This window comes from Meleagris gallopavo, chromosome 7, assembly GCF_000146605.3.
Source record: "Meleagris gallopavo isolate NT-WF06-2002-E0010 breed Aviagen turkey brand Nicholas breeding stock chromosome 7, Turkey_5.1, whole genome shotgun sequence".
Taxonomy (NCBI): Eukaryota; Metazoa; Chordata; class Aves; order Galliformes; family Phasianidae; genus Meleagris; species Meleagris gallopavo.
This window is the reverse complement of record NC_015017.2, coordinates 33,738,793-33,766,025: the sequence shown is the minus strand read 5'-3', so window position 1 is coordinate 33,766,025 and position 27,233 is coordinate 33,738,793. Positions and strand designations below refer to the sequence as shown.

Here is a 27,233-nt window from a genome sequence, read left to right as displayed (position 1 = left end):
TGGGGTGTTATAAAACTAGGAATTTATTAAAATATTCTTAAAGACACCATGAATTAAGCACAAGTAGCATTTGATTCATAGAATAAAGGTTGTGCCAACATTATGAAATACTTTACTGCAGTTTTCAATTCATTTGTAGTTAAGTATTTAGGGTCAAAATATGCCATGTTTGGGAAATGCTCGTGATGGATTCCCCCAGTCAGCAGCTGCAGCCCACACTGTGTACCTTGCTCCCCTGACCAGGAAAGTTTCAACTATTAAGCTGCCGTAAACTGATAGTCATGTTGCACTTTAAGAGACTGACTCTGATTCCACTAATAAAGAATGTAAGTTTTTCCTTTTCATTCCTGCTGATGCATACCCACTAGAAGCCCCATTTCAAAAGTAGAATCCCAGTACTTGCAGTGATTTAAGTGCAACTGCTCCAAAACTGACATGGAAATAAAGGGAGTTATCTGGGTTTCATTTAACCTCAGATGGATTTCCTCAAGGAATTGGCAATCCTTCCACTCACTTCACTACTTTCCTTCAAATAAACAAATATGAGATTCAGAAGAAGTCTACATTATTCCTTTGGAAATAATTTTCCATGAGGAGCATATGAACTGTTTTAAGGGTAAAACATGTACAGTTAATTAGTACACACCTGCAAGCACAGTATCATATTGGTTTTACAGATACATCTGCTTTAAATAGTAGATCTACATTTCTGTCTGTATTCTGTGACACAAGATATACAGAAAAAAGATTTTCTTTATTACACTCATACTAAACATCAGTCAAAATTTATTAAGCAGCATTTTCTGACAATTCACTCGGTCTCAATTATTTATTACTCCACATAAAAGAGATGCTTTCCACTTTTCTGCAAGATTGTATTTTTGCCTCTCTTGTCAATAGGAAGCCATATTTGTTCTTCAACTTACATAAAGTGTAGGCTCCCTTGAATCATCAAAGTACGCTCAAGTAGTAGAGAAGTGGATTACATGAATAGCAACGACTCCTCTCTTCTACGCTGAGTGGCACCCATACAGAAGCCAAGGTACGCCCCAAATCATATCAAAAATAACATGAAACATAAAACCAAAAAGGGAAAGAAAGGAGAGAGAACAGACAGCATGACAGGAGAAAACTCTGGCAGTCTGCAAAACACAGCAAAAAACCACAACCAATAATTAATGCAACAAGGGATTTTCCTTAGAGAAGGGCTCCATAGGCACTCCAAACATGGGCAAGTGCTTCACTGCCCCTCAACGCTGCCACATTCAGCCAGGGGGCTTCTTCAAACATCTTAATTTGGACCAACGATCAGGAAAGGAACGATGCTCCAGGTGTAGGCAGCAGCACACCACAGCAGGAACCAGACAGCACAGAGGAGACTGAAGAGCCTGAGGACACAGCTTTTCCAAGTTAAAAGAGGAGATTCTGCCCACCCCTCACTTGCTACTTCACCCCGAGCCACCCCAGCCAGGCATGCAGAGTCACTCAAAGCATCCTGACACCCTATTGAAATCACTGCAGGAGCAGCCAAGGAAGTAAGGGCAACTTCAACTTATTCAACTACTTCAAATGATGCGCTCCAAACCTTCTAACTCTTGCCCAACATTTTATTTTTTTTCTTGAAGATGAGAGAGATTTTGGACATAGAACAGAAAAAGTTACATCACCTCTATCTAGGGGAAAGAAAAGCATTCCGTGTTCCTCCCAGTTTATTGGAAAATAATGACTTTCAACAAAAAAGTTAAGTTATTCATGCTTAAGTGTAAAACAATGCCAGACAAACAACTCTACAAGCAATAAGAATGTGTTCCACTTTTCTGCACAACTCATTACTGACAATAGCCAGAGAAAATCTTTATAACGTCCTGTTTCTCATTTCATGAATTTTTACAGCTAATGTGTTCTCAGTCAAGAATAATGCAGTGATTAGAACAGCACTCAGTAAGAATATGTGGCAATGTAATACATAGCAAATTTAATGAATTTCTCTCTGACCAGAAGAAAGTTATTGATCACAATTTTTTTTTCCAAGCTTTAGATCAATTTTTACATCATTTAGTGTAAAGTTTCCAAAAATTAATTCACGAGAAGGCACAGATAACAAGCTTTGAAGGTAACAAGGTATTGATTTCTGCAACTTTCTATGCTAATTTTAGGATTTGATCATAGCTAATTTAATTTGACTAGTGCTTTTTGGCTTTTAGATACCTACAGCATAACTTGGAGATGAAGATTCCCTTTGATAATAACCTCCAAAATCCTCACCAGAAAATAAAACTGGGAAAACTTATGGGGGTTTTTTGGTGTTTATTCGTGCACACGCACCTACGCACGAATACAAATGCCAGCTCATTTAGAGACAAAATATTAACAGCAGTACTCTGACAAGGGAAGAAAGGTCTCAGTTGTAGCTAACTTTCAATTAAGAATCTCCACTTAAAATATAATCTGAAAACTCCACAGCAGAAGATCTGATTTTACTTTGGTGGTGTTAAACATTATCCCAAGTTCCAAGACTACAGTCGTTTTGTGCATTAGGCATTTTGTGCCAAACTAATGCAATTTCAATATTTTAATAGACTGAGTGGTGATTTTACATATTTCAGATTGCACACACTTTGGCACAACCTCTGTGTTTCCTGGGACTCCAAAGTACTGGACTGGGCTCCCGGACAGGGATTTGTTAAAGCACAGTTCCTGATCCAGGGTAATAAGTGTTTGGCAGTTAAATTAAATAAAAATCCAGAAACCATCTGTTTTAGAAACTTAAATGATTAATTTTAGGAAGTTGTTCTAAAAATGAGGTTATTTTTGGCACAGCATTTATTTACAAGACATATCAGTAGCAATCCAGCATTTTTCATACCAGGGTTATAACTACATTTTCCAGTTATCCATCTGGGCCCTTTTCAATTCAGTGGTTTAATTAAAACTCAATGGTATTATCAATCTGTTGCATTTTTCATTTTGATGGTTATTACATTTACAGTACAGCAGGAGTACAAATTAAAGTAAGAAGATAAATCTCATCTAAAAATTTCATTTCTGTATCTTTAGCAACTTACGCTGTCATAATATTTTCTAGCTCATTCATGTTTATAAAACAGCTTTAATGATCTATTTTTTCTTATTACAATAAAGGGAAACAAGGAAAAATATATTTTTCAATAGCTTCACAAATCTCCTATCATTCATTTCATCGGTCTGGTCAACAGATGGGCATTACACAGCAAGGTTGGGAAAAGGTCCATGACAGAGCTGATAGTTTTCTTCCCACCTCTTAACTAAGTGGGAATGGCAGTTATTAGCCAACTCCACGCCTAAGAGAGAAACAGAAACTTTTTTGTAGGAAAAAAGCAGGAGATTGTCCAAAGTAGAGAATGGTGAAACGAAAATTGCAGTGCCGAATGAAACATTTCAGTCAGCAGCATGGAAGAATGCAGAAGGAAGAACATCGATATTCCTTCTAGCAACTCAGAGGGCTCTTGCTTTAGGCTGCTGTTTCCTAAGGAGCTGAATTTCAGGTCAGTTTTTGTTTTTATTGGTGAAGATGATGACAGATTATTTGATAGAGGCGCATAATAAAAATAATACACACACAATTTGATTACAATTTTAAAGTTAACTGGAGTATAACTTATATGTTCCAAAAACAGGAATTAAAAAAAAAAATCACATAGCTCTCAAGTAAATTTCCTAGAAAAGCATTAACAGTAGCTTCATCTTCAGCTCTCCTCATTGCTGCTAAAGAAAAAGAGACAGATACAACTGACACAGGCAGCCCATTGCCCATTACGCTGCTATCATTGCATGGCCTCCCCTCAGCTGCTCTGCTCTGGGAGCAACAAATCCAGCGACCTCAGCTGCTCCACACACATTGTGGGCATACAGGCCCTTCATCATCCTTGCAGCCCTCCTTTGGAGGCTCTTTAATAGTTTTATGTCCTTCTGACACTGCTGCACCCACAATAGTTTTATGTTCTTCTGACACTGCTGCACCCACAACTGTGCCCAGTAGTTAAAGCAGCAAACAGCTTAAAATTCTAATTAAAACCAAGAAGGACATACCTGTGTGCATACAATTCCCTAAGCAGCCAGCAGAAATTAAGACAACACATCAGGTGCTCCAGGCCTCTCAGCAGAGCTCTGCTATGCCAGACCTGCTGCTCCAGCTCAGAAAGAGGCAGATGATACAGAACGCCACCATTAAAGTCTTATTAAAACCAGCTTTAGAGCTGTTTTTGCCATCCCAAGGCAAGAGGGGGAAAAAAAGCCTTCTCTGGGTCATGCATTCAAGTCCCTGCAGGCTTGCAGGAAAAGCCATTTCAAACACTCCCTACAGAAATAACAGAACGAGGTTAACTCCAGCAGATATTAACAAAGGTGCAGAAAAACCTTTGTTACTTTTATTTAAAGGTAGGCAGAACTGTTCACAAACAAGGTTATTTGTTTCCTCAACAAGCAGAAGATATTTAACAGCAGAAGTGAATGGATGTGCAATGCCAGCTGCCTACATACAGAGCATTACAGAACTGAGCTGTCCAAAAGCACTCAGATGCACGTTTCACTGCCTGCTCCTCTCCCTTCTCTTCCCCTCTCCTTTCCCCTTGTCTGGAACAAATAAGGTTTGAGAAAATCCATTACCTGACATACAACCTTTCCACTTTCATCTTCAGTTCCCTGTAACGCCAAAAGAATCGTAACTTAATCAAATATTTAAACAGGGAGAAGCTATAAAATCAACGGAATAAATAGATGCACATAAATACAGTGGGGAAGACTCTTCCAGAGCGATGAGAAAGCCTGTAGATAAAACCATCACTATTGACTACACAGAGGTGGATGATGCCACGTGTCCTGACTCAGGTTTGGGCTTGGCATCGCATTCATTCCTTTAGCTAGAGAAGACACAACCTTAGGTACACAGAACCACTAACACACTCCTAAAATAGTTATTACCATTTCAGAAAGAGATCATGGAGTCTTCCGGAGGAGCAATAGGAAAAAAAAAAAAATTCAGTTCTGATGAAGGAGATGAGCAGAACATGAGGAAATAGCAAAGCACACAACAGCCCTGGGTAAGGTGTGGTACAGGCAATGGTGCACTTCCATTGGAAGACTGGGCACAGCACTGTTCCCTATCCCAGAAAATAACAGTAAAACCAGGGAAGGTCCAGAGCACGGCAACAACAATTAAGGTTTGCTTTTAAAAGAGTGCTTGTATACACTAAGTCATCAAACAATCAAAATTAAGGTGCTTATGTGAAATGTAGGCAGTACAAAGATGGGAAAAAAGTAATGGTTATTCACCATTGCTTGTTATCCCTCACCTTCAGGCAGCAAGCTTAAAATCTTACGGACACACAATGCATCATTCAGTTACAAAAAACAAACTGTATGGAGGAATATCATTTAGTAGACCAAATACAATTAGCAAAAACAAACAAGTTTTCAACATACGCCATCGCAGGCTTAAGGAGAATTAAGTTTTGGATCTCGCTGTTCTGGGATGTTTGGACGCCAGAAGAATAAACTGATTCAGAAAGTAATTTGGGCAGACTCAGGGAGTTCATGAGAGCTGCTAACACTTATTATTCCTAAGATGCAGGCACCACCTTCAGCACAGAACTTCAGCCAGAAATGGAAGGCAATGCGAAGAAGTGGCCCTTGGTGGCTCTGCCTGTAGCAGGGGGGTTGGAGATTCATGATCCTTTAGGCCCCTTCCAACCCGGGCCATTCTGTGAAGTTTCTAAGCTTACCTTTTCTTACAGAATGTCCCAAAAAGGCAGCACGGGCAGTGCAGGAGCGTGAGCAAAGTGGGGCTGTGAAGATGCTCACTGTGGCTATTCTTATGGTCATTGTTGAGGAAAGAGAAAAGCAAGGTTTGCAGAAGGTCAGTCAGAGAAATACGTTTATTCTCACGGACATCATCTTCTGGCCTTACATCAGAGAAGAAACTAAGAAGCATTTATCTGATTAATGTTTCCAAGCAATCAGCCTGTCCAGTGGGGACATCGCCTGCTAGAACTTGTGTCTGCATTTGTGGTGTTCATCATTATTTTTCCGCAGACCTCACCAAAAAGAGAAACTCCTGCTGACTCAGCTGTTGGATCGGACACAGAGCTTCCACAAAAAGGAGTGCATACACAGCTGAAGAGAGGAAAAACTATTAAAGTGTGTGATCAAGTGAGATTCCAGCTCGGGCACTGACCTTAGTTACTAAGAGAGAATAAAAACAAAACAGTGATAGGCCATCAGGAAAAAGAACATGAATGAAGGCAAAAACTAAGCACATCTCAATCACAAGTGATGTCTTCTATAACAGCTTTATATCTAAGGCTTGATGTCTGGTTGTTCCTTTTATTGTCAACAGGGATCTATTGTAACTACTTGGCCAAAGGAACCCTGCTTTTTAAAAAGAAGTTCAAATCATACTGCTCCCAAGAATCAATTGCATGTAGTTAGGTACATGGCTGGTCACTTTGGATACATCTGACTATCCAAAGTTTAAGCCTTTTAGAAGACCATAGTAAGCCAAGAAGCCAAACAGGGGTCTCTCTCCAGCTGACATTCCCAGCTGGGAATGGTTCAAGAAGTAACCAGGCAGTACGTACTGTGACACTGCACCCACGAGACACAAAACTTAATCCACAGAAATCTCTCATTTCACACTTTTGTTTTTCAACTGCCAAAGAAATGCTGAAGAAAATAAAAAATATAAAGTAAAAGGGAACACAGAGGGAACTCTGACTGGATGCTGCAGCAGTGGGAGCAGTAACCACTCAGCTTTCTGAGGGCACAAAAAGGCCTTGGCACTCAAGTCACATTAACTTCTGATGCAAGTCAGATATCCAATTATCCTCTCTGCTTTTGAAAAATCCACCCTCATCTCTGATCTTTGTATTTCCCTAAGAGTTGACATCTATTAAAACATCATTAGTTATGCAGTCAAAACAACGTAACACTTGAAAAAACCTCACTGCTAGTCACAGTTAATTCCCTGTAAAATCTCTCTAAAAAACCTCAATAATTGGAGTCAATACATCTTCTATATATTTCAGCTTCGGGTATTTAATGAAAGAGTTTGGGCTATTGATATTTCCTTCAGAAAGAAAGTAAACTGCAACATAGAAATGGCCTATACTTACAAGTGATCATAACTTAATGACACAAGTTATAATTAATAGGACTACAGGACCCGCCAACTCCAAAATGCATGCACTGGTCTTTACAAGGGTGAGGTCTGCACTCTCAAAACAAGTTTGAGTCCCAGTCAAATAGAACACAGAATTTTTACAAGAAGTGTAAATGGTCACTGTGAAGAAAAAGCTAGAAAAGAGCACTGACTTCTTCAAAAAGACTGCATAAGTCAACATCTGCTGAATATAGCATAATAAAGAAAAACCTAAATGAATATAGATCCTATTACATGCCATTGTTTTCCCCACCTGCCTTCCCAAAAAGTAACATCAGAAGCTAAGTATGGTCACCATCTAGTTCTCAAATGCTTTCTCTCACATTCAGCCCCTTGAAGGAAATAAATGGGTGTTTAAGAACTCACCAGGGAGAAAATGCTGTACGTTTTAGAAGGAATAAAACAACTTTGCTAGAAAAAAAAAATTAATGTGCTGAATTTAAGTAAGTCTGACCCCTCAGTAAATGCACAAAAGGACATTAAGATTCTGGGCAGCCAATGCATTTTAATAAAAAGTTTATTACTTTTTTGATTAACAAGCATATGTTAGAATAAACATCAGAGGTCTGACAAAACTATTAAACCACGTTCAGTCAGCCCATTTTTCCCCCACACTAACAGGCAGAACAAGGCAGGCTGCAACCAGGAGGATGCTGGCTGCAATAGCAGCCCTTAGCACCCTGCACCGTTAGGCAGGATTTCATTGTTATTTTTCTGCCCTGAAGTCTGCTCCTCTGCAATTCCACTAAGCTTGGTGTGTGGTATGTAGTCTACCCAAAGCTTAACTCCCTGCTCCAAATGACTTTTGTTGCCCAAGTCATGAGTTTAGAGAAACAGGAAGGAAACTTAGGAAAGTACCACAGAGCAAGGACAGCGTGACAGCTGAGCTCTTTTTACTGATGTCCCTCCACATGGGGACATGCTGCCCAACACCCTTCTTCCTACACTAGCAGGCCACTGGGTGCAGTACATCATTCACGGCCACTCAGCTACGTTTTTGCCAACTTTCCTCTTTTCCCAATTTACGTGAAACTTCAGAAGGACAGCGGGAAGACCCAGGCAAGAGCAGACAGGAAGCAGAGCTGGGGTTAACGTTACAGAGACAGAGGAGAGAAAGAGAGCAGCTCTTTGAAATCCTGCTGTTTCTGTATCATTAAATGCAGGGAAACCCAGTTACCACCTGCCACCATTACTTAGCAGTGCCCTTCCAAGGAGCCAGACAGCCATATGGGAGAGATCTCTCCTGAAAAAGAGCTTCCTTGAGGAGTTTGCATGCCTTAAACAGCAGAGCCTGATCTGGATGGAGAGGAGTTAACAAGATATTCCCTGGAAGGTAAATGTATTTATTCATTCTACGGCCTTTCCACCTTATGTTAAATTTATGAGCTTTTACATTATATTTCCAGTTTTCAGCTCAGGAAACCACAGTCGTGACACAGAAGGAAAAATCCCATAAAGTCAAAAAAAAAAAAAGCGCATAAGAAGAGATTCAGCTGCCTCCTCCTAATTCCTTCCTTCTTTCCAGGATAAGTCTCTGACCCAGGTGCACAGCCTGGCAGTGGAGGCTGAGAACAACCCCCTCCCCAAAGCACTGCTTCTGGAGCTGCACCCTCTGTCCCACATGCTCTGCTGCCTCCATAAGTGCTTGCACCAGTTTTGCACCAAAACTGCCCCAGCTCTGCTGCATCTATGCCCAGGAGCACACGACAGCAAACACTCAAGTTTGTAATTTTCATCTGTGAAACCTAAGCTTCGTCATCACTGCCACAGTTTTATTGTAAGCAGCTATGATACTTGGAGTGACCTCATAAGCCTATAGCCAAAGCCACGCAAATTTTAAGAAAGTCTATTTCTCAGTGTTTCTTTTATGAACGCAGAGTACCTTACATAGAGAAAATATATTTCTATTAGTTTTAAGGAGGAAAAAGAGTCTCAATGCTCAAGCAAATGAGCAAGAATAATTATCTCAGAGAGCTCTTCAGAAGCTTCACTTCTGCCCTTGAAGGGAATGGGGTTGGTGACCCTGAAACTCAGAACAGGAGTTCTTCTAGTTAATTTTTCTAGCTAATTTTTGTTTGCCTTCTCCCCAGTGCCTCCCAGTGCTATATGCAGGCTTAGCTTTGCCAAAGGATGCTCACCCTGGTGCCAAGCAGAGCTGACTGCAACAGGACTGCAAGCACCCAGATGCTCTGCCCAATGTTACCATGAAGCTACAGTTTAGGGCATATCCATTTAGCTCTTAAGGCATCATCCAGCACCACAGCTACCATCACTGCGAGATGAGCAGTCCTTCAGGTTGGCAAAGCAGACAGAGCCCTCACCTTTCCCAGACATTCCAGTTACACTGCTTCCACACCTTAAATAATGCACAAGAGCTGCTCAGATGGGAGCTTCAGCTGTGGAAACAGATGATGCTGAAACAAGATCTGCTCCAATCTGTTCACTTAGCACTGCTCAGAAAAGCGGGAAAGGTGAGCAGGTCGCCCAGTGGGTCGCAGCCCTGGGCTGCTGGGAGCTTCCAGCCCCAAACAGCTGTTTGCTGTTCACAGCATTCAGCACAAAACAGTGCACGTCAAGGGTGCAACACACAGGCTTCAGATAATCAGCTTTTGCTCTAAAAGCAAGCAACAGACTTCCCAAATGACAGCACACTCTCTGCAGATGACAACGCAGCCCATCACTGTGTATGCTGTCAAATATTTGAGGAAGAAATAGTAGCATGCTCTTAAAATAAGGTCAAATATTTACCAATCCATAACAGCATTTCTGCAGGAGTAGAGAGGTGAACAGGAGCCCAACTTTAAGAGCATTGAGAAGAGACTCCGGGCTCAGAGCAACATTAGTGCTGATCAGCTCCCCCAAAAGAGTCTGGGAGAAGTGCATTAATCAACCCCAGCTCAGCTTACTTCCATACTCCAGACTACAAACCTTTCTGAAAACTGATCCACACTGGGCTGGGATGTGCAGCAGGGAGCAGGGCAGATGGTGAGGGGTGGCAGCAGCCACGCTGCTCTGATTCAATTCATCATGGTGCTGTCAGGGCCCCACCACGTGCCTTTCACTTACTCACTCATTTGGTTCATGAGAGGCATCCAGAAAAAGCCCACTGAACAAGATGTACAGCCCGTATTTACTACTCGACCCTGCCAGCATTCCTGGTTTTTAAACAAGCTTGGAGAAATAAATCTGCTCTTGGCTGAGAGCACTTCTGCCTGGTTTTCCATTCTAACTGGGCAGCCACCAGAACTTTTCAAAAAAAAATGATATTTAATGAAAACAAACAGATGCGTAACTGCTGAATGCCACCACAAAACTACTGACATGTGTCATCACCAAGTTTTAATAGCAGAGCTAAAAACAAATTGAGAGTTATGGCAGGAAATGCTACAGAAGCTGCCACAAGCACATTCTCCTGGGCAGACGAGTTTTTGCCCATGCGATGGCTGCCACCCACATGGGCTCATGTTCCCTGTCACCCTTGCAGGGATACAGCACTCCTCTTATAAATCTGCAGCAGGATTCATCACCTCTCAGAGGGATGATTCAGCACAAAACCCTTAAAAATATATATATATTTCTGTTCTTAAGCACACCAGTAGCAGAATCAACTCACACAGTGGGGAGTGCATCGCTTCCCTGGGGCAGACACAGCCCCTCCTGGCAGCAGCTACATCAAGGAACTCGATTCTCATGGGCTCCTTCTGGCCACTTCAGCAGGAAAATGCTGAAGATCAGTTTCAGTAGGAGAAGCTTTTCATTAGAGAAGAGAACGTGAAAAACTTAGAGCACACCCAGTAGCACGAGCAGTATAGTCACAGACCTGCAGAGCATGGCAAGAGGCAGCTCCTTGAGTTGACATTGAGACTTTGGAGCACAGCAAAAGAAGGGCAGCAAAGCTGAGAAGGGTCTGGAGCAGAAATCTTATGGGCAGCAGCTGAGAAAACTGGAATTCTTATCAACTGAGGCAGCTTCTCCAGAGATAATTCCACTTACAGCAGGTGCTGCTCATGCATACAAAAAGGAAAACAAAGGAGAATTTGGAAAACTACAGCAGGGATGTAGGATAGATCACAGACACCGGATCCTTTCACCCAGCCACATTCATGCTTCAAAATACCAGCATCAACATTACAACTCCTCTTTCTAAGAATAAAGCTGAATAAAGTGATCAATGTTTTTTCCCTCTACTTCCCATAGAAAAGCAAAGCAAAGAGCCTGTCTAAACTTTCCTTCCTCTCTTAATGAAACCCCTATTGATTTTTCATCCTTGTGAATCATTGCCTTAGAGCAATTTCTTTTAGCTGCAAGTTCTCACATTTAATATGCATGTATGCTTAAGGAAAAATTTATCAATAGGGTCTCCAGATAGAAACTAAAAGGGTTTTGTGAGAAAGTCATGAAATTTTACATCCAGCATTTACCAACATTGTTTAAGAAAAAAAAAAAAGCAGGTCTATTCATGACATGAACAGTCACCAGTCCCATGTAACACCGTGTCACTTCAGTGCAGCTGTCAGGGCTTCCAGACAACAGATGTCAGATGGAACATGCTTATGTTGATAAAAGAGTAAAAAACACAAAACCACAGTAAAAATTCATTCAGATACCCTGGCTTTCCACGTGTTAATCACTACTCTGAGCAAGCAGACCAGAGCAAACATGCATGTGTCCAAATACATTACGGGCCCGTTAAGCCAGGCCAGGATTAAAAACAGTCCATCAGCACCAAATGGACAGCTTTAGTTGTACCAAAGATAAAAAGAAACAAATCTCCATTAATTTATTCTTAAGCAATAACATGTTATTTTATAGTTACACTCCTAACTTACACCTAGTCATCATCTCCCAGTCGCTTCCATCTCTGCTTACATGGGAGAAAACTAAACGTTATGAACCTTTTAATTGCCATTCATGGGGAATACACTAATTTTGCTAGGCAGTGAAGGAATTTATGGACCAATGGGGAGCACACAGGATAGGAAATTCAACTATCAGTAAAGCAAGTTTGTATCTGAGAAAAGGAGATACACTTTTACTTTAAAGCCTGCATTCCATATTGTGATTAATACTACCTAAATGGCACCATCCACATTTGGGAAGAGTTGGTTAAAATTGCTCCCAGAAGACCTAGAAACAAGGATCTTATCCAAAGTATCTAGGCTTTTCTCTGGGGAAAAAGAAAAAAAAAGTCCCTATAAAATTTACACTTTTACAAGAAAAATTTGAATCAAGTCTTTCATTTCATCAACCACTCACCCAGGGTCCTCCTTCTCCTTGAGAGGTGAAGTAGGAAGAAAGCTTGATGGTAATTTTCCCTGTTCAGTTTTCTCTTGTGTTTTTGTGAAAGTCACTTATTAATGTAATAATGACTTCGACTCATTATCTGAATGGGTCCTTACCCATTTCTCAAGTGTCTAAGGGAATGACTTAGGTACTGTTAACTAACTCGTATCAATTAACATCCACTGGCAATGGTATTTACTAGACATCAGCAGTGCACAGCACATGTGGCTGAGACCGGAGCAGTGGAGAAAAGAAACCTTTCCTGGTCACAGGGATCAGTCCAAGGAGGAAAAGCTCATGTGCTGAAGTGTGAGTAAGGCTAGGGAATTTTTTAAATTATCACAAAATTGTGAAAGCTGATATAATAGTGAGACTACAAGAACAATTATAAAATCCTACATGATGCAAACATGAAAAGATTGCGTAGTTGCAAGATAACTGAGTAACGTAACCTTCCAAAGCAACAACAAAAAGCAATTAAACCATGCCTGGAATTGAAGATGATTGATTATTACTACTAATATTGGAACTGAAGTTGACTGCAATGCTTTTCATGTAATTGCTTTATTGAACGCTGCATAGCTTTATTTAGAAATATATTCAGAACGCTGCAAGTTCACAGTTTCATCAGTTCCTGATGCACTAAGACACACACACAGTTCTGAAATATTTATCCCAAAGATATCACACTAAACAGCATATCCTAAGGGTAGCTCCTGACCTTTCAATTAAGGGCTAAGAGGAATCTCCTGCCTGCAGAATAATGTAGTAGATTTGAGTACCAGCGACTTCACATCATCTGCACCTGCTCACCACTTTGTTCCATAAATTGTATCAAAATGCCTTAAATCTGATTTGGGACCCTGTGTGCTATGATAATTAAATCATTCTGAGGACTCTGGAAGCTGGCTTATCTATTTAAAAGAGGGAAAAAAAAAAAAAATCAATCAAGGACGAGTAAATTACAGTGAAAAAGAGTAACTACTTTAAAAAAAAAGTTCATAAAAATTTTAAAAAATCTGAAGGCAAAGAAGGAATTTCCTTGTTATTTTTTCACTTTTGCTTATATTCTCAAAACAATCTTCAATATCTGAATGAAAGTTACAGAATTACATTTTTTCACCAGCTTTTAGCCTCTCTGATCTGTTATCCCCTGGTGTCACTCACCCACACGCTCCGCTTTTCAAAGAGGAACCCAGCAAAGGTCAGCAGTCAATTAGCCATCCATCCCCAAGAAGAGAGTGAAATCTGCGGGCAGCCTGAACTCCCATTACTAAACCAAGTAACATGCTGGAAAGCTTGTAACAAAAAGCATGAAACAGTTTACAGCATTATGAACATATATACGACGTTACCTTTAAAGCCTAAGTATGAAAAATACCGCAGAAGGTGTCTAATACCAAGCTTTATCACCAATTGCACACGTATATTGACTTAACCACGACATGCTCACTTATCTACAAAGCAAAAATTGGTTTTAAGTAAGGTACTTTGAAAGACCCTCAGGGCACAGTAACATTGCTGTCATCGTTTACGTCAACTTCCCTGTCTCTCATTTCATCCTCCCTCAGTCTTTTCAAAACACTGCAGCTAGGTTTCTATTTCTGCTACTACAAGGGTGTCCTTGCCTATATGGCAACAGATTTACACACAGACAGAAAAAATGATGTTTAAACATACACACACATATGCAGTATACTTAACACATGCCCTATCACTCTCATTTCAGTGCCAAGTGTACAAGGACATACTTAGCTTTTAGTACTGGATTGGCTGAACTGAAAATATTGAAAGCTTATGTACAAATTCTTTTTAAGGCAGAGCTACAAATGTTTTCATGTCACTTTTACTTCAGTTTGAATTCACTGTTTTACTAATATGAGCAAAAATATTAAGAGAATGGTATTAAACGTTTCATGTGCATATGTAATAAAGGAACTTCTGAAAAGTTCCCAGTGCTTTATCACTACATCCTCTTCTTACTCCTTGTCTGTGACGTGACTCAGACTCTGTACTTTATTAAGCAGCTGCTTAAAAAGCATGCAGCTAATACACACATTAGAGTCTAATAAAGATACAAAAATATTGCTTCTATATGTAGTGTCTGCACTGCGAACCTTGGTAAGACTTTCAATAGCTAGAAATAAGTGCTTGTTTTGCTGAAAAGCAGCTGGGTGATACAAAGCAGTTTAACTAATGGGTCAAAAGCTCTTAAAGACGTACAGTCTTCTGCAGCTTCAAACCTGTGAAGTTTATGGTTATAAATGTCACACCATGGAAAAGCAAAACATGCTTCAGACATTGGAGAATATTTTTAAACTATTGATATTTGAAGGTCTTTGGGTCTCAGGGGTGATGAAATAAACCCCAAAGGCCACAAATCAGTGAAAAAGTTCAAACGACAGAGCAATAAAAATCACATCTGCCATAGCCCTGTATTTAATCACATGGCCTGCACCATCAGCTATACCTTATACTTGTATTGACCTGTTCCATAGGTCAAAGATCCAATGAAGACTTATTGGAATATCTACACGACAAGCTGGATTTTTTTTATTATTTCTTTAAGTATGTTGAACACTTGACACTTGAAAAGTCAGCATTTTTCAGCAAGTCATAAGTTGTGGACTACTAATATTGTAATATATAACATAAACATTATGCAAATAACATATAGGAAGACTGTTAAACTTGCTTTTGATTCTGCCAGGGAATCTGACTCGTTTTGTTACCACTTGGTTCTGCCCAGGGGATAAGCACCACACTGTACATCTTGGCTGCTTGTCACGCTGTGCTGACCCCAGCCCCTTCCCACAGCCTTATGCTGGAACTTCTACAGCACTGCTTCATAGAGAGACACAAAAAGCACTGAATGCAAGATACTGTGGAACGCAGCAAGAAAATAAACGTGCACCAGCAAGAGGGCAAAAGGAAGCAGCAAATACACTGGCTAGATAAGTAATGTGGTTTGGCTGGTCCTTTCCTCAGGAGCAGCTGGCTACCATGCCGTGCAAGCAGCAGCGATGCAGGCCCAGCGTTGGAGGCGTTCGCCCACTCCTCTTTGAACATATGCCCTTTCAAGTGAAATTAATCAATCTCTTTATCACTCCTGCAGCATCTGGAGCCATAATCATTACCCAACTGCTGAGAAAGAAATGAAACCACTAATCGCACGGGGAGCAGGGTTTGGTGTTCAGAGCAGGAAAAGTTTTTAAGTTCTAATTTGAAAAGCAATTTTTCATGGCTAGCCTGCCAGGACACACCACACACCAACATCTGCAACTATCCACTACGTATCCTCCAGCACACAGAACCAATATATTTACTGCTGCTATAATGAGGTTTTCACATATTTTCCCACATTTAGCTGCATAACCCTAAATCACTGTTCTTCTCAGAAGTGACACAGATGCAGTTAAACTCCAAAAGGTCTCTAAAAGAAGGAAGCATACAAACCTACAGAGCAGGGGATACCAGGTGGCATAGGAAGGACCAGACTCTGCCTCTGGACTCACACACCCTGCTCAAAATTCCTGCTGGGGTCATTTGCTGTTCTAGCTGAAACCAATATATTGGATACTCCATTAGTCAAGCACTTCAACGTAACTATCAACATGCTGAGGGTAATTTGAATAAGTCATGTGAATGCTGTGTCAACAATCTGGATTACAACAAAACATCTCTCACTGCTAACTTTCCCACTTAGTGTTCCTGACTTCCCACGCTTTTTATGAAGAGAAATTAAAAGATAATGTTGATGACTGCAGGACTATTCCCCTAAGTATCAGGCAAAAAAAATCAAGAGAAATAAAGGTATGAATAGGAAGACTACCCTTAACTTGCACCCCTAGAAATAGCCAGCTGTATCACCTGCTTAGGGATCTGCAGCAGAGACCTTAGGGTTTCCCAATACAACTTTAGTTACGTTCATCCACTGTATACTGAATGAGTCCAGTTAAGTGGATAAGTAAAACTCTTATTGCAATTTACAGATACTTAAATCTTTAAAAAAAAAAAAAAAAATGAGCACACCACAGGGTTCTGAACCCTGGCAACAGAATAACTAAGCTTAGTACTCCATTGAAACAGGCTGAAAATGTGAGCTTCCACTTTTAATGTTCCGCCTATATGTAATAACAGAAATCTTTCCAACAGCTGCATTCAATTAAAAAATATTAACCCCAAGGAAAAAGTACAAAAACATCTCCATCTGTTTTTCTTGCCACTCACTGTGCTTCTTTTGTGAGTGAAATATGTACAACAATACAGTCCAACAAAGTTGAATGAAAAATACTACAATTCCAATAATAAGCTATCCTTTTGCTTCTAAATGAACAATTTAAAAGGAACCACTTTTGCAGATTTTCCCTTGTGACCCACAGCTCTGTTCCCATAGTAACTACCGAGGAAAGAAAGGGATAAGACGCCTAACTTATACTTTTCCCAATACCAACAAAAAACAGGAAAAAAAGCACCTTATTCTCAAAAACTATTATTCTCAGGAAGGGAAGATGGACATTAAAAGATTAGTGTGAATCTCCTGTGTAATCTAGTTTAAACCACCACCTACTGCACGTTTGATTTTGGTTAGACAAAGACATTTGTTAAAGCATGTAGTTTTCGCATTAAAAAACTACTGAAGTATGAGGGCTGCTCCAAAAGTAATGCCTTCCATTTTATAATGTTAGCCCACAAATTCAGAGGCAGATGATGGAGGCATGGCAGTAGAGGCTGCCAATATTCTGTGACACTCTGCTGCCATGTGACAGATGGCAGCATAGGGGCAATGACAGAATGGTGTCTGACATAGAAATGTGTGTAGACCAAAGGTGTACCACTGAACTCTTCCATGCAGAAAAACTGGCACCCATTGACATTCCTTGACACTTGCTGAACATTGATAGAGACCAAACAGAGGATGTGAGTACTGTGAGGGGTGGGTGACATATTTTAGCAATGGCATCAGAGGATGAAAGACAACTCATGTTCCAAAGGGCCATGCACAGCTGTCACATCACACAATGAAAAGTGCCTCCATCAGCTCATCTGCACAAATCAATGGGTTATGACCAGGGAACCACATACAGAGCTGAATATCAGCTTCAATGCATTCAAAACAGTGACAACACTGGAATACTGCATTGTTTGCACCAGGTAGATCACACAGGAACAGAAAGAACACTGTACACACAAGCCTGTCAGGACCTACTGAATCAATGCAGGGCTGAAAGTGACAGTTTCCTGGATCGCATCATTACCAGTGATAAGACATGGTATCAGCACTACACACTAGACAATAAACAGCAGTCCATAGAGTGGTGATATATGAATTCTTCACGGAGTAAAGATTTTAGACACAGCTCTCAGCAGATGAAGTGATGTGCACTGTCTTGGTATAAGAAAGGGATGATTCTTCTGGATTTCCTGAACTCCAGACCAGGAAATCTGACTGCTGTATCATGATGCTGACTAAGCTGAGGGCTTGAACATATTGAGTCAGGTGAGCAAAGAAGACAATCTTTCTCTTACAACAAGATAACACCAGGCCCCAAGCCAATTTGAAGACCAAAGAGCATGCAGCCAGTCTTGGCTGGACTATCCTACCACTTCCATCTGTTCAGGTCAATGAAGAATGGACAGCATGGACAACATTTTCCCAGTAAGGATACCATCACAGCAGCTGTGAAACAGTAGGTCACCTCTATTGTTGCAGATTTTTACAGGCGTGGTATGCAGGCTCCAGTTCATCACCGGTGAAAACAAAGAGCTAATGGTGATAACTGTACTGAAAAACAATGTTGTTGTGCTCTTTGTATCTGTTGTGGCTTCCATGCAAATAAAGAGGAGACCTTACTTTCTGAATGACCCATGTATGCCAAGCCCGACAATCAGAAACTTACCAGACACACTGTAAAAACTTACATCTGAATCCAGCAAGCACAGTCATCCATCTGGGTCGCTGCACAATGCTCATCTCATGGAGCAGCTATCACATTGCAGACTTTTCTCCAGCAGTATGAAGTGTTAAAATTAACAGATGTTTCGGTTTCAGTTTAATTCCTCCCTACCTCAACTTTTTAATTCAACTGACACTTCACACTTCCCATATTGCTTGCAATGTGCATTTTTCTAGAATTAAAGAAGTGAGAGACTCTTAGTGAGAGACTCTTCTGCTAAGTAGTGCCACCAGGAACACTTTGCTGGTGGCTGACTCCCTACAGATGGGCTTCTAGCGTGGGAGATCATCTGCAGGAGAGATCCAGCTCTTCTCAGAGACTCTGTCCAGTTCTCTGGCAAGCACACAAGGTCTGCAACAGTTCTGAAATGTGCCATCCACATAAATATTTATACCATCACTGCAAAGTTTACAGAGGAAGGAAATGAGGTGCATTTCCATAGCCCTAAGACTAGATGATTCAGCTGCTGAAGAAATGCCAGGTGAGAATACCACTGAAATAAGGGTGAGAGGACATAGCAGAACACTATGCAGTGAAATTTAGATGTGCATGGAAGAGATAAGTAAAAATAAGAAAAAGAATAATGAGGACATAAATCTAAATATTTAGCAATATGAAAACATTGCATTCCTTTTTAAGAAAATACATCATGAGTTTTGAGGCCATCCTTAAAGCCTCTGAAATATCCGTGACAGAGATCAGCCAGAATATTACATTTTGCTGTAAGCAAAATTTTGCAAAACAACTTTATTTACAAAGTTTCAACTATCATCAACTTTAGAACATTTTGCACTTCTAATTAGAATTGCAGTATGTCAATGTGTGATGTCTCACCTGAGATTTGATATAATTCTAAGCAAAACATTTAGAAAAGATTAGTTTGACAAACCAGCTCAAAGAGGATATGACTAATAGCAGGAGTCCAGAATGGCTTGGTATCTTTAATTTGCAAATACATTAGAAGCAACTACCATAAGAAGGGTTACTTGAATGATAATCTGTCTCAAGTACAAAGGTATAAACTGATCATGAATAAAGTAAAGTGTAAAATTAATAAAGCATATAATTTCAGGGCAATTTTTCCAATTACCCAATTTATGGCAACAAGCTGACTAGTTTTACAATTGAACCTGCTGCTGAGATGACACAATTGTAACCTATAACCAAAGAGGATTGCTGCTGTCTTAAATTGCAGACAGCCAAGAATTTCAGAATCTTTCAAGTTTTGGGTAAACAGACTAAATTTCCAATTCTTCCACTGGAAAAAAAATGCCATTTATTGCAGTACTATCTTTTAATCTCTTTGAAGATGTGGACTTTCTTTAACATTTTGTGCATGTAGGTAAAAGTTTGTCTTTTAACATGCAAGGTCAAAGGCACTTCCAAACCAGCACGTGGCATTCTTGAAATTAAGATCTTGAGAAAGGGTATTTTAAGGCAGCATTATCTGAGAACAGAGAACAAAAGATCCTTTTCATCTCAGCCCTAAGTGGCTCACCCACCTCCACCGAGTTCAAAGGTTCTTCCACATTAGAAGATGGTTCTCTGAAAAGTTCATTTCATATCTTTCCCATTAAGGACTGCTTCAGAAGAAAGTCTAATGATCAAAACCCATTTGCTAGCCCTATTTTTAGAAGCACTTTCAGATATAGGCAATAACTCTCAACTGAACAAAGTCTTTTGTGCTCACCTGGGGCAATACAGCACGCAGCTCCCCACACCTATCTTCCAGAAGCCCACAAACACCAAAAGATTAATGGTTTCTTCCTCAGGTGAAATCTCACTGCTATGATCTGTACAAACTCATTTCCCAGTCTGATGTCTCACTTTCAGTGCTCTCCCATTCATAAAAGAGAGCATGTCCCTGTTGGGCTCCTTCCATACCACACCGTATTATTTCCATTTTTACCTTAGACAACTTTTTCCCTAAAAATCCAAACACTACAAAAGTATTTCTATTAATATTTCAGGAGAAGCAACACATACACTGTAAATGACATGTAAGTTTATGGAGGAACTGAAGACATTGGTAGAGATAATGAGTCTGCAAGCTGCCAACACACGTGCTGAAGGCATCTCTGGCAACAGCCTTTTGAAATTCACATGAATGTCCATATTCCATCCAGAGTTTTAAAAGCTTCACTGGTCTCCGTTAGGACAAACCCATTTACGTGACATCGATTCCAGACTTTTTAGGACCAAGAGTTGAATAAAACTAACATCGTGAAATATGCTAATTGCTAATTTGGTATCCCATTAAACAATATTAATTTACAAGGATTTAAATCCAATTAAATTTTTCTCAAGATTGTATCAGTAAAACTGCTTTGTTAGGTAACAAGCGTCAGAAAATTATTCACTATTTAAGGTAGTTGAGTAATTTAATTGGTATAATCATTGTTTTCATGGTTAGGCTGACGGTCACAAAATCAGTATCTGACAAGAAATGTCCTGAAACAAAAACACACAGCGTAGAGGTATTCAGATATATTATTATATCATCTCCAGAAACCAAGAGCTGAAAATAAATGGTTTCAAGACAGGTCACAAAGTAAGAAAATGCACACTACCAAGTTCTGAAACTTGAAAATATACTGAGCCTGAGCTTTTGGTTTTGCTTTTTGTACGTGCAACGATTGCAGTACAATTGCTTTCGCCTATACCAAGACCATCAATCCCAGCATGAAAATGTATGAGTCTTCATTAGAGACAGCCAAGGATATAAGTTTAAAAAAAAAAATTGGTTTATAAACTTCAGTACTAAAACAACACCTTTTCCTTTCCTTTTCTTCTTTAATATAGTACACAGAAATTCATATTCCTGGGGCGAAAGCTTTCAGTAACATGATCTGTACAACTTGTAGAATTACTTGCCATGCTTGCAAAAGACAACTCAAGATTTTAAAACAAAACAGTGCATCTCTTTTCCCCTTAGGGATTGCTCATTAGAACCTTTCATTAAAAAGAGACAGCAGCTGCAGGTTTGTTTGCTATCAGAAAGAATCTGCTCAGTTTTGACATTAAAATTACTCAGTTATAGGTGTGCTGTGCTTTTATTTTACTCCATTTTTTAAATATTGGGACATAAGCCCTCAAACTAGAGCATTATTTTTCTATTATATGCATCACAAATCTCATTAGGCCAAGAACTTGATTGTCTAAATCCTAGGGTCCTTTTATTAGCGATATCCTGCTGTAACAGGCTTTGTTACCCTCTCTGACTCTGGATCTGACCCATAAAGTTACTCTCCAATCTTCCCAAAACACTTCCTTGCAAACTTTTGAAAGAGCAATAGATCTTTATAGTTAACTCTAGCTAGGGGGGAAAAAAAAGCACAAAAACACCATACTAGATGTACATAATATAAACGTGTATTTTCATTCTGAAGACATTACACATGAAGAAATTTTCTACCTCTAACCATTCACAGTGACAGTACAGCCAAATACCGATAGGATTTAAGCCTTATAAATTTACTCTGAAGATCTCCAATATTTCTGCTTTCCTGTGGGACCACGATAACCAACACAGCTTTCTTCTATCCCGGAATGTTTATCACGAGCTCAGCTTTGGATGAACTCTCATCACAGGCTTACAGAGCACACTGTCCATGCAAATATGTGCCATCGCCTGTTGGCACTTCTAACTACTGCTGCCTCAGTCTTTGAAGCACCAATAACACTTTACTGTCTGCTGTAACCATCAGCTCAAATTAAATTTTTATGACTCACAGGGCACACTTCTAAATGCTGATGGTACAACGCACTTCAGAAGTCAACTAAAACTGCACTGAAGACTTGTCTTATGAAAACAACTGGAGTTTTCAAATTTTGTTCAGAAATCACGTATACAATACAGAATTAGAGGAAGATGGTTTATATTGTTATTTCCTCTTCATTTTACAAGCAAGACGATGGAAAAAAACATTCAAAAATGTAGAATCACATTGTATTCAACCAGTATTTAATCACTGGCCAGGAAAGCTTGCTTCGATCCAACCAGAAGCACAGGAACTATCCCAAAATAATCACTTCGTTATGCAGCTAATTCAACCTCTTCGTTTATGTAGAACTTCAATTTAAAAAATCACCATTAAAAATCTCTCGAAAACAAAAGGGAAAATTACTTTCCCCATCAAGTTCAAACCAATCAAGTTGCTCAGTCATAAAAGGCCAAACCTCAAAAGTACTGTGGGCATTGATGCCCCTGGCTCAGTTCTGTGTTTCTGATGGATATTTTCTTTGACTAAATATTTATTGACCTTGCCAATGTTTCCATTTCACTGAACATCCTTTGTTGCCTTGTCATGCTACAAAACAATGTGCCATGCTTAGTTTTTACGCATTTGTATCTCACCAGCTCTTATTTGCTGCTTCCCTATCATCAAATTGTGAGTATCAGTGCATACACAAAGCTTTCCAAAGGTCTCACATGCCATTTCTTACTAACCTAAAACATGGAGGAAGAAGCGCTCCATTCTCAAACTCAGGAAATATCTAGTAGATAAACCAACACATCTCATTCCTACCTGTTTTCCAGACAAACTGGTGACCTCTCCTGGCTTCCAGATCAGCTGCTTGCAACATCAAGAAAACAAAAAAAATGAAAGACTTCCCCAGGCTCTGCCATGTCCAACGAGGAGAAACCCAGTTCTGTTGCAGAAGCATAATTCAGATAATTCAGTCTCTTGTCTTCTTCAGTCCTAAAATTAACAAATAGAAAAAAAAAGTTTCTAAATGTACTTAAGAATTTAAGAAATGTGCCACTGCAAATAAGTGGCAAGGAATCTGATAACAGTCTGACACTGTAGACTCCATCTCTTATGTTTTAAGGTCACTGACAACTGAAACACCAGAACTGAAATTGGTTTAGCTTCACAGCATGCATTAACACAAGAGACACAGAAGTAACATGCAAAACACAGCAGGAAAAGCAGGGAAGAGAGACATTGATTATCACTACCTGATGGAGCAGCCTGGAAGAGAAAAATTGACATTACTGAGGCTTTTCTCCACAATTTGGGCCTTGCATTTGTGACCCTGATCTCTGAGCTCCAGAGCAACATCCAAATACTCTGGAGGTCTCTCTGATGAAGCTCTTCAGGTGAACAAAAGAGCCACATTGCGACTGAGACAGGAATGTACCAAATCCTGTAGTTGTAGCTATTTTAATGAATTATACAATGTGAAATCATCACTGTACAACATCAGAAGCGAGGAATAATGTTTCTGGCAGAGTCTCTGGATCTCACACAAAACAGGAGCCCAACTTCTAAATGCCTGCTTCAGTGACCATCCAAATTGCTTACAAATACTGGAAAAGCTCTAAAACATGAGAGAATAAGAAAGGCACACAAATCCCACAACTTCTGATTCAATGTTCAACATTTATCTCAAGCCACAAGATGACCAGTTGGGCACTTATTTAGGCAGATATTTTGTTTTGCACGACTTGGGAGATATTTTGGATTAGTCCACTTTCAAATGGGAATAGTTCTGACACCCCAAAAAACCTGGCACGTGGTACATGGCACATTAAACAAGACCAAGTTTCTGGTGTAAATTTACATCAATTTTTTTTTATGTAACACTTTTTCGAATTTATATCATGTTTAAATTCTTAATATATTTTTACTTGTAATTGATTTATTCTACCTTTACAGGTAGAAATGCCACATCTATATTGAAAGCAGAGAGATAACACTTGTCTTCAAGATTGGTCTCCACTACCATAATCTTGGTGATTTTCATTAAAATTATCGGTTATTAGAAGTTTAGTCCAGAAAATTCCATTACGTTTCTAACCTTTTGAAAAGCAACATTGTCATAATGCATAATACACAGCATTGTTCTTGATAAGAAACTGAAGATAAACCCAAAAATAGTACATTCTGAATAGACTGTCATTTCAAGCTGCATTTAAATTACTTTGAAACAGTTTCTATCACGATAAATTCATGCAATTATATATAATCAGATATTGACTAACTACAGGAGTGGATACAATGTTCTGTTATCTGGTTTAGTCATTCTTACATTTCAGACAAACAGCAAACAATAAGGCCATCAAGCTGACCATATACAACAACTCAGGCAACATTACCAGGCTTATTGCTTTTCGAATGTCTTCTACATTAATTCAGCATTTCACGTTGGATTCAGAATGCAACCCACACAGTCCCAACACAGACCACCATCAGCCTCATGCAAAACTCAAGTGAGGCCCAGAAACCTTGAGAATCCTTCAGAACCGAGATGCAGAAGGCTCATTCCTCAATGGAACAACATTACCCCAGTGTCAGTACAGCAGAGAAGCCTCAGGAAGAGAGAGGGGCCCTCTCATATCCTACGGTTAATTTTTTTGCCCATCCAGATGGGTGCTCACCTCACACAGAAGAGCTGAGGAGGAGCAGCTCCCCCAGTGCTGTCAGCATTGCAGTCACCATGTACGGCGGGGTCAGAACACAGTCACCAACCTCCTGTCAAGAGAAAAAGAAGGAGTAAGCGATACTGGCTCCAACGCAGTTCACACCCAAAAATGCAATACAAGCAAAGAAATTATTCAGATGCTCAGATTTAAGTACTGGACCAGAGCCAGCCCCCAGCCCTGTGCAGACCGTGCTCATCTGAATTTGCTGGGCAGCACTCCAGCTGCTGAAGAACGCAGTAAAAACAATGTGTCCTGAACAGGTCAGGGCCACAAATGGACAAGTGCAAGGAAACTTCCCCCAACAGCTAACAATGATTCTGAGGTTATAACGAAGCACAAGGAGTGCTAATCAGCTGCTTCCTAAACACACTGTCATCTTCTCAGCATTCAAAGGGACAGCATGCCCCAGTAAATCCCTGAGAGCAGCAGACTCCTGCCCAAAACAAGGGATTTCACATATGTTCATTCTTCGAGCAAGCCTACAAAGATAACTGGCTGCTGCTCCCCATGGAGCAAGAACAGAGATGACATTAAGTCTGAAAAAACAGAAATAAATTAGACACCACGAGACTGATTCTAATCTCTCCTACCCCAGCAGGGCTGAGCAAAGCCCACTGATTCACACCACAGTAAGCACAATGAAGATTTTCTGCATAGCTAGGTTCACATAACACAATTTGGAACAGTGGCTGCTCTGTCCTGATATGATAAAAAAAATATTGCACAGGCAACATATGCTATCTACAGAGACATGAATAAGTTACATTATGAAGGCCACCAAGACTTCGCATCAAATTTAGTCACAGTATATCTCAGCTCCCATATGTGTCAGCATGGCCAGCTTAAACTGACAAATACAGAGAGGGAAAAACTGCAAAGGGGAAAAACCTGAAACTTACATTTTTAAAACTGACTCTACTGAGCCTTCTCGAGATTAAATTCATGCAGCTGCTTAAATAAGTTTGAGATGTGTTTCACTGTGAAACACAGTGCTTCTCCAAAGCTGATTACCTAGGTGTACTCAACATCCCAGTACTCCGACTCAGAGACTGTCTGCATTAATAGATTCATAAAACTAAATAATGACCTACTGTTTTTGTGTGTTTGAAGGGTTAAACACAAGCATCCCTTTAGTTTTGTTTGGTTCGTATGGAATTATGCTCAGAAAAAAAAAAATCAGATAAGGTTCATTAGGTGTAATGGCTGGAAGGGACCACTAGAGATCATCTAGGGCAGCCCTAATGATAAACCAGGCTCCTACAGTAGGTAGGCATCCAGATAGGTCTTAGATACCTCCAGAGAAAGAGACTCCACATGTCTATGGGCAGCCTGTTACACATCAGTGAAGTATCCAGGACTCATCCCTGCTTAGCTGGAGGTGGAAGGAAGCTCTCCAGCTGCTCCTGCTTCCCAGCCACTGTCAGACAGCCGCCAGCTCTGGAGGAGCGCTCGGAGGCAGATGACTCCAAGTCAGACTGCTGGCCCTATTCTTACTCCCCATCCACACACACTGTGCTGTGGAGCAGGGAGTAGCTGTGTTCCTGCAGCTTCCCCAGGACAGATGTTTCTCCAGACACCCTGCAGCATTTCACTGGTTTAGGAAAATGCAGTCTGGCACTGTGCTAATGTGGACTTGTATAGTATTTGTAACTGAACCTAGAAAATGATCAACCTGAACCGATCCAAACCAGAAAAGCGATTTCAGCCTTGTCATACACCAATTAAATTCCCCATGTTCACTGGGAGCCATGACCTTCCCCCACCACAGGTAAACCTGACCTACTTATAACTGTCTGAGATGGAAATGCTTACATGGACACCTGGGTGGCACTCTCCATTTAAAATATATGATGCAATTAGAATCATCCCAAACACTAAGCAGCAGCAACAACAGAAGAAACTGCAGCCCTTCTAGCTGGCTATAAATCATTTAGTAGATGTCTACCACAAAGATAAGCATCATTAATCATGCATAAATTTTCTTAACATCAACGTAAGCAGTAATTACATAACTATTTTCCTAGCATGCACAGCACAAACCCACTCCTTGTGATATCCCTAGGTAACGTGGACATTTTCACTCTACTCTATATCCTCAGATAGCAGTGAAATCTGCCCTGCTTTGTGGGAAATCCAAAGAGCTAACTCTGTTCTCTCCCAAACGAGCAGAAAGCCGGGTCTGCACAGCAAAGGCAAAGCAGCAGTCTTATTTAATGAAGCACTAGCACACGTTGCCCAGAGAAACGGTGGATGCCCCGTCTATGGAGACACCCAAGGTCAAGCTGGATGGGGCTCTGAGCACCTGACAGAGGTGGAGCTGACTCTGTTCATAGCAGAGAGTTTGGATCAGACAGCTTTTAAAAGGTCC

General features: G+C 40.2%; 1 long non-coding RNA gene across 1 annotated transcript; it reads right to left on the bottom strand.

Annotated features, from left to right (window-relative positions):
• On the bottom strand, positions 1-24,942 carry LOC104911840. Its single transcript, XR_794207.2, has 3 exons — positions 24,821-24,942; positions 22,965-23,138; positions 1-1,388 (listed from the first exon to the last, which is right to left on the bottom strand). It is a non-coding gene; the product is annotated as an uncharacterized LOC104911840 (long non-coding RNA).
• Positions 24,943-27,233: the final 2,291 nt, after the last annotated feature.